Source organism: Procambarus clarkii, chromosome 9 (assembly GCF_040958095.1).
Source record: "Procambarus clarkii isolate CNS0578487 chromosome 9, FALCON_Pclarkii_2.0, whole genome shotgun sequence".
NCBI classification, from domain to species: domain Eukaryota; kingdom Metazoa; phylum Arthropoda; class Malacostraca; order Decapoda; family Cambaridae; genus Procambarus; species Procambarus clarkii.
The window spans coordinates 52,191,331-52,200,460 of record NC_091158.1 but is presented as its reverse complement, the minus strand read 5'-3'; positions in this window follow the sequence as shown (position 1 = coordinate 52,200,460).

Here is a 9,130-nt window from a genome sequence, read left to right as displayed (position 1 = left end):
ATCAAGAGACCCAGAATGTGGAATGACCTTCCCAACCATGTTAAAGACTGTACCTCTCTCAACCAGTTTAAGATAAAAACTAAACACTACCTAATAAATTCCCTGTAACCTACCTCACTCCTCTATTGTCAACCCATGTCTGTTATTTTATTATTTTTTTTTTTAATCAACACTGTCAACCTATTGTATTTGTGCTGCTTTTTCAGTCATGTTCCCCCTTTTTTTATCTTTATTTGTATTTGTTTTCAACACTTTTTATTCTTTATGCTCAATTAGTATTAAGTTCTAGATATTAATGTTTTTCTTGCCCGAAACGCATTGCGTAATAGTGGCTTTAGGCATTGTATGTACTAGCTCTATCTATTTATCAATCCATTAATGTAACATCACTTGTATGTATGTACCTTACCTGAATAAACATATTTATTATTATTATTTATTATTATTTATATATATATATATATTATTAAATATGACCGAAAAAGTAAGATTAATAATTCTAACACGAATTTTCTCAATCTTTCGTACATTTCTTTTCACTGTTGGAGGTAAATCAAAAATCAATTCTCCAAAATTCTTTTTATTTCTAGTCTGACGCGACACGAGCGCGTTTCGTAAAACTTATTACATTTTCAAAGACTTTAGTTTACAAATACACAACTGAATAGAACTGATTGATTGATGAAGATTAAGCCACCCAAAAGGTGGCACGAGCATGAATAGCCCGTAAGTGGTGGCCCTTTCGAGCCATTACCAGTATCAAGAGCTGATACTGGAGATCTGTGGAGGTGCGACTGCACCTGCGTGACGGGAGATGTCTCCCGTGAATAGAACTGATTGATTGATTGATAAAGATTAAGCCACCCAAGAGGTGGCACGGGCATGAATAGCCCGTAAGTGGTACAATTTTTTTTTCTCAGTATTCTGAGGTTGCATTTAACCATCAGGCTGTTATCGTGGGGGAGGATACTGCTTCACAGTCTTTATGAGGGTGTCCAGCTGCTGGACACCTTTGTTGACCAGGAGAGTGGCTGTGTTGGTGGCTTCAGGGTGGCCACTGCATGATTCAGGAACTCTTAAAGCTCTTCTAAGGTCATTGGTTGCTTCACATTCCAGAAGATAGTGAAGTAATGGCTTTTCTGTGACAGTTTGGCAGAAGATGCACTCTCTCTGTCGGGGTTCACCAATCTCCCAGTTGCATCTGCAACCTAGACGTAGTCTATATAACCTAACTGCTATTTCCCTGTGGATTCCTTTTGGGATATTTAACCTTTCTAATTTGGTTGCCTGAAGATACCATGTTGCAGATGGCGAACCTTCAGCTATTCTTTGGTGCAGGTAGGCTTTGTTGAGATGTGAGAGTTTTTTGGTGTTGATGTTTTTTATGTTTTCTAGGCTGGGTTGAATTGTTTTATGTATCACTGGATGACGAGTTGCCAATTTAGCAATTTCATCAGCTTTTTCATTTAATGGGATTCCAATATGGGATGGGATCCAGTTTAAAGTTATGTTGAGGCCTTTGCCTTTAGCGACTGCTCCTTGATACAAAATGGTGGTAATTATTTCCACATTATCTTTCCACTGTTTTTGTCCTAGTATTTGAAGTGCAGCTTTTGAGTCTCTGTGTATGATTGCATTTTGAGTGTTTTGTGCAATCACATATGCGAATGCCTGTTGTATGGCAAACAGCTCAGTTTGGGTTGATGATACTAGTCCTCCCAGTCTCCAATATGCCTGAACGCTGGTCGTGCAAAGAGCAGCGCCAGCACTCTCATTTTCTGTGTCCACCGATCCGTCTGTGAAGATGTGGGTGGCTCCTGCTACTGCTATGCTATACATTTGCTCTTCTATTATGCGCCTTAGGATTGTCGGATCACAGGCAGCCTTTTTCATTGGGAGACTTTCTATTACTATTTTGAAAGTAGGCTCTTCCCACGGCGCGGAAGGAGTGTAATTTGGGTGTGGATGATCACCCTCTCTATCAAGAATCATGTTTTTTAAATGTAGTCTGTTTAGGACTTTTCCTGCTCTTGCAACCTAAGAGTTTCCATTGTTTTGGCCTAGTCCAACCACCAAGGACTGCCGTACTGGGATTGGATCAGAAGAAATATTTATCTTACTGATAATTGTAGCTGTCCTTTGTGATATTCTTTCTTGTAGAGAGGGCAACCCGTCTCCAGTCTAAGAGTTTCAAGCCTGGTCCACATGGGGGCTCCCAGTGCAGCTCCCATAGCATTGTTTTGGGCAACTTCAAGCTTTTCCACTGTTGGTGTGATAGATTTGTGAGTGCAGGTGCGGCATAATCGATCACTGATCTGACTGCCTGTACAGAATAGAACTTACGCATCTCCGATTTTATATCTACATTTTAGTGAGGTGGATGGGGTGAGGTGGCATTAATAGGGTATTAATTTCATCAACACAAGACAGAACAAGAGGTGGCATTAATAGGGTATTAATTTCATCAACACAAGACAGAACACGAAACAATGGGTATCGAATAGAAGTGTTTGTAGAAAGCCTATTGGTCCATATTTCTTGATGCTTCTATATTGGAGCGGAGTCTTGAGGTGGGTAGAATATAGTTGTGCATTAATTGGCTGTTGATTGCTGGTGTTGACTTCTTGATGTGTAGTGCCTCGCAAACGTCAAGCCGCCTGCTATCGCTGTATCTATCGATGATTTCTGTGTTGTTTACTAGGATTTCTCTGGCGATGGTTTGGTTGTGGGAAGAGATTATATGTTCCTTAATGGAGCCCTGTTGCTTATGCATCGTTAAACGCCTAGAAAGAGATGTTGTTGTCTTGCCTATATACTGGGTTTTTTGGAGCTTACAGTCCCCAAGAGGGCATTTGAAGGCATAGACGACGTTAGTCTCTTTTAAATCGTTCTGTTTTGTGTCTGGAGAGTTTCTCATGAGTAGGCTGGCCGTTTTTCTGGTTTTATAGTAAATCGTCAGTTGTATCCTCTGATTTTTGTCTGTAGGGATAACGTTTCTATTAACAATATCTTTCAGGACCCTTTCCTCCGTTTTATGAGCTGTGGAAAAGAAGTTCCTGTAAAATAGTCTAATAGGGGGTATAGGTGTTGTGTTAGTTGTCTCTTCAGAGGTTGCATGGCGTTTCACTTTCCTTCTTATGATGTCTTCGACTAAACCATTGGAGAAGCCGTTGTTGACTAGGACCTGCCTTACCCTACAGAGTTCTTCGTCGACTTGCTTCCATTCTGAGCTATGGCTGAGAGCACGGTCGACATATGCGTTAACAACACTCCTCTTGTACCTGTCTGGGCAGTCGCTGTTGGCATTTAGGCACATTCCTATGTTCGTTTCCTTAGTGTAGACTGCAGTGTGGAAACCTCCGCTCTTTTCCATGACTGTTACATCTAGAAAGGGCAGCTTCCCATCCTTTTCCATCTCGTAAGTGAAACGCAGCACGGAACTCTGCTCAAATGCCTCCTTCAACTCCTGCAGATGTCTGACATCAGGTACCTGTGTAAAAATGTCGTCAACATACCTGCAGTATATGGCCGGTTTCAAGTTCATGTCGACTAAGACTTTTCGCTCGATGGAACCCATGTAGAAGTTTGCAAACAGGACACCTAGGGGAGAACCCATGGCGACCCCATCTACTTGCTTATACTTGCATCTACTTGCTATAGGCCTATTGGCCCATACGAGGCAGCTCCCATTCTATAACCACCCAATCCCACTCATATACTTGTCCAACCCGTGCTTGAAACAATCGAGGGACCCCACCTCCACAACGTTACGCGGCAATTGGTTCCACAAATCAACAACCCTGTTACTGAACCAGTATTTACCCAAGTCTTTCCTAAATCTAAACTTATCCAATTTATATCCATTGTTTCGTGTTCTGTCCTGTGTTGATACTTTTAATACCCTATTAATATCCCCCCGGTTATGTCCATTCATCCACTTGTAAACCTCTATCATGTCACCCCTAACTCTTCGCCTTTCCAGTGAATGCAACTTAAGCTTTGTTAATCTTTCTTCATATGAAAGATTTCTAATTTGGGGAATTAACTTAGTCATCCTACGCTGGACACGTTCAAGTGAATTTATATCCATTCTATAATATGGCGACCAAAACTGAACTGCATAATCTAAATGGGGCCTAACTAGAGCAAGATATAGCTTGAGAACCACACCAGGTGTCTTGTTACTAACGCTGCGATTAATAAATCCAAGTGTCCGATTTGCCTTATTACGAACATTTATGCATTGATCCTTTTGTTTTAAATTCTTACTAATCATAACTCCCAGATCCCTTTCGCAATCCGACTTCGCAATCACAACACCATCTAGCTCGTATCTTGTAACTCTATCATCATTACCTAACCTCAGAACTTTACATTTATCAGCATTAAACTGCATCTGCCAATCCTTTGACCATTTCAAAACCCTATCTAGATCAACTTGAAGTGATAGTGAGTCCTCCTCCGAATTAATTTCCCTACCGATTTTCGTATCATCGGCAAATTTGCAAATGTTGCTACTCAAACCTGAATCTAAATCATTTATATATATTATAAACAACAGAGGTCCCAGGACAGAGCCTTGAGGCACTCCACTTACAACATTTTCCCACTCTGACTTGATTCCATTTATACTAACTCTCTGTTTCCTTTGGTATAGCCATGCCCTAATCCAGCTTAATATAGCACCCCCAATACCATGAGACTCTATTTTTTTAATCAGTCTTTCATGTGGCACTGTATCAAAAGCTTTGCTAAAGTCAAGGTATACAACATCGCAATCCTTACCACTATCAACTGCCTCAACAATGCTAGAATAAAAAGATAACAAATTTGTTAAACATGAACGGCCATTTATAAAACCATGTTGCGACTCAATTATTAATTTATGTTTTTCAAGATGAAGACGAATTTTATTTGCTATTATAGATTCGAGTAACTTTCCCACAATAGACGTTAGGCTAATTGGTCGATAGTTAGACGCAAGTGATCTATCTCCTTTTTTAAAAACTGGTATCACATTAGCAACTTTCCAAAACTCTGGCACTCTGCCTGACTCTATTGATTTAATAAATTTGGTTGACAGTGGGTCACAAAGCTCCTCTTTGCATTCTTTAAGCACCCTAGCAAACACTTCATCCGGCCCTGGGGATTTGTTTGGTTTGAGTTTTACTATTTGTTTAAGAACATCCTCCCTGGTAACTGCTAAACTCGTCAACCTGTCCTCGTCCCCACCCACATAGACTTGTTCGGCTGAAGGCATATTGTTAAGTTCCTCTTTAGTAAATACAGATACAAAATATTTATTAAAAATACTACTCATCTCTTCATCACTATCTGTTATTTGACCTGTCTTAGTTTTTAATGGACCTATCCTTTCCCTAGTCTTAGTACGATATAACTGAAAAAACCCTTTAGGATTTGTCTTTGCTTGCCCTGCTATGCGAACTTCATAGTTTCTTTTTGCTTTCCTTATCTCTTTTTTAACATTTCTAACCAGTTGTACGAATTCCTGTTCTAAAGTGACCTCCCCATTTTTAATCCTTTTGTACCAAGCTCTCTTTTTACCTATAAGGTTCTTCAAATTCAACTTAACTTTCAACTTTGAATTAATTAGGTCATGGGCTTTGTCACAGCAGTTCTCACCTTGTAGTTCTTCTGGTAGATCAGCAGAGCTAATGATTAATGAGTCGTGCAATTGAGGATGTTCCAAGTCGTCTTCGGAGGCCGCCTGGTGCATCTGGAGGAGAATTAGTGTACATGTATACAACGCTTGACTGCTGTAGAGGGTTCTCCGTCGGCTTCGGGCTGTTTTTGATAAGGAGTTCGGAAGTCTTCTTGGTAGAAGAAGCCCGAAGCCGACGGAGAACTCTCTACAGCAGTCAAGCGTTGTATACATGTAGACTTGCCCCCACGAAGGATGTAACCTTCAATGTAAGTACATAGGTATGACGTCGACCAAGCTGACGAGGCGTTTGACATGCCATCTTCAATCTGGTGCCCCTAGGAATCACATGAGACAAGCCCATGACATTACTCTAACAAGAGAAATGTTGAACAAGAATACTTGCATAATAGACAAAACCCAAGATTCAAGAAGATTACAAATTCTTGAGGCAATTCACATAAGAATAGAGCGACCTACCATGAACACCCAAATCACGGAACTATTTACTCTACCCACCATGAGAGTAAGGACAAGACAAGAACATATCGATGCCAACACAGAAGACAATGTCCAACATAACAGGCCAATTACACTGGATTAATCTTTGTGTTTGGATATGAGATGCCTCGTATGGGCCAATAAGCCTTCTGCAGCCCCTATGTTTATCCCTTATGTATCCCCCCATGTTTTCACCTTCATTGTATTATCACCTGACCTAATGCGGGTATAAAATCAACTAGTATTGTAAGATCTGTTCACTTGAGAATGAACCATGGAGGTTCGAAACGTCGTGCAAATTATACAAATAAGTGTAATACACTCTATAGTAAATCACTTCTTTTCTTCACCTTAAAAGTACGAAAATGAGTTTTGGAGAACTCCTACTTCAATTAAGCCCTGATGCTAAGAAAATAGTTAGAGGAATAGAAGCCCTAAACCAGAAAATAATAAATACAGAATATGCGGTCATATTCAATGAAACATGTTTGAAAGAAAACCTGCTTCCAGTATACACCAATATAATGTAGCGGGGATACAGGACCCCCACTACACGGAATGTGACACGAAATGGGGTGCCATGACAGACCCAGCACTCAGACCAGCCATGCCGAAAGCCAAGAAACAATCCAGTTGGGACAGCCCCATTGTAGACAAAGAAGCCACAGCTTTGCTGGAGGCAGCAACAACCCCCAGTGATCGTGCACGCCTCACAGCTGTGCAGGCTCCCCATGCAGGGGACTTCCTTCTGGCAGTCCCTATGTCTGCGACAGGCACACGTCTTGATCCGCAGGAGCTCCGTATTGCAGTCGCTCTCCGCCTTGCTGCCCCTATCCACACTGTTCACAGGTGTATTTGCGGCGAGGCAGATGCTGACGAATATGGATTGCATGGCCTGCACTGTGGAAAATCGGGTGGTTGGCACACTAGACACGACGAAGTCAACGACATCATTAAAAGAAGCCTTGCCTCTGCTCAGTGTCCAGCAGAGAGAGAGCCCCGCAACCTACTGAACCGTGACTCTGTTAGCTTTGCCGGCCGACCAGACGGAATCACACTGCGTCCGTGGAAGGGTGGCAGGCAGTTAGCATGGGACTATACTTGCGTATCCACCCTGGCAACGACATACATCACCCTCTCTGCCGGCACGGCAGGAGCCGCAGCGACACACAGAGAAAAACAAAAGTCAGTCAAGTACAGGCAATTAGATCAAAGGTACAATTTCGTTCCAATAGGGTCTGAGACCCTAGGCCCATGGGTGAGAGTGCAAGAAGGTTTCTTAAGGATCTTGGTTCCAAGCTCATTGACACCACAAGAGACCCTAGAGCAGCAAGTTTTCTCTTTCAGCGATCCAGAGGGGAAATGCCCGCTGCATCCTCGGTTCCTGCCCGGCGTCGGAGGAGTTCGAGGAAATCTACAGCCTCTAGGAAGCGAACTTTTTCTTGTGTCCTCTTAATGTTCATTTTTTGTATAAAATCAGATATGTAACTGTATAACCTTGCATAATAAAGTGTACATCATAATAAAAAAAAAGGGGGTGGTAGGAGAAGTGAACACTCTTTCGTATTCAGAGTTAAATGTCAAGTTTTTCCCTGAGTGCTCTGTGTTCCCTTCTCTGAGGCTGTGGGTCCCTATAATTACACCAGTGGTGGTACCCCCCTAATATATATATATATATATTAGGGGGGTACCCTAATATATATATATATATATTAGGGGGGTACACACACATATATATATATATATATGTGTGTGTGTGTATATCACGAAAATATACACATGTGATTAAGAATGTGACAATGTCAGACCACGGAGGAAAATGAAACAGGAATTTCCTTAAGTATTCATTGTATATATTTACCTCTTTATGTTATAATTACCTATGTATTGTGCTTGTATGTCTGCTGTATCAGATGGGCCATTGGGCTACATCGGATGGGCTAATTGGGTGCATCTGATGGGCCAATGGGCCGTCTGCGTTGTCCAAGTATTGTACATCAATCAGTCAGGTGCAGTCACAGTGAGAGGTTGTGTTAGCTGGAGCTCCGATTCTAATAACATTATTATTGCAATAATGGAAGGATTAGTAAAAGATTTGGTGAGTCTGGTTGGAGCTCTGAGAGCAGAGATGGATTCCCTGTGGGAGGAGGTACGACGGCTTAGACTTCGGGAGGAAACGAAGGAGGAGACCAGTGTTGACGGGACCTCATTAAGAAGGACTGACGAGACCAGTATTAAGAAGTCCTCGTCTTGGCAAGTTGTGAAAGACAGGGGTCTTAAGAAGACCTTGGCAAAACCGACAACGAATAGCCTACACCTAAGGACTTTTAACGCATTTGACGTATTAGAGGACGAGTGCTGTGTTGAACCTGTTGTTCAACGAGGTGGCAAAGACAAAGTAACGAGGAGCATTGAAGCGCAGGTCCCTCAAACTGCTCGAAAGGAAAAGGGAGAATCGAAGCGAATTTTGGTTGTGGGGGATTCCCAGGTGAGGTATTTAGGCAGAACGTTTTGTGCCAGAGATAGGGGGAACAGATTAAGGGTTTGCTATCCGGGAGCTGGAATTGGTGATATTGTTGGAAACATGAATGATATTATGACAGGAAATGGAAACAAACCCATTATTTGTATTAGTGCAGGGGGTAATGATGTTGGACGAGTTAGGAGTGAGGAACTAATACAGAGATTCAGGACAGCCATTGAATTAGTTAGGAGCAAGGGAGGAATCCCGATCATATGTGGCATTCTTCCAAGAAAGGGAGTAGGAAATGAATGGATATCGAGGGCACTTGGTGTCAATTGCCGGCTGGAAAGATATTGCAAATCAAATGCAATATCTTTCATAAACAACTGGGAACACTTCTATGGAAGAAATGGAATGTATGCTCGTGATGGGGTGCATCTATCGAGAGCTGGGGTTGTTGCTGTTGCGAACTCGTTGGAAGAAGTGGTTAGAGGTGTTTGTTT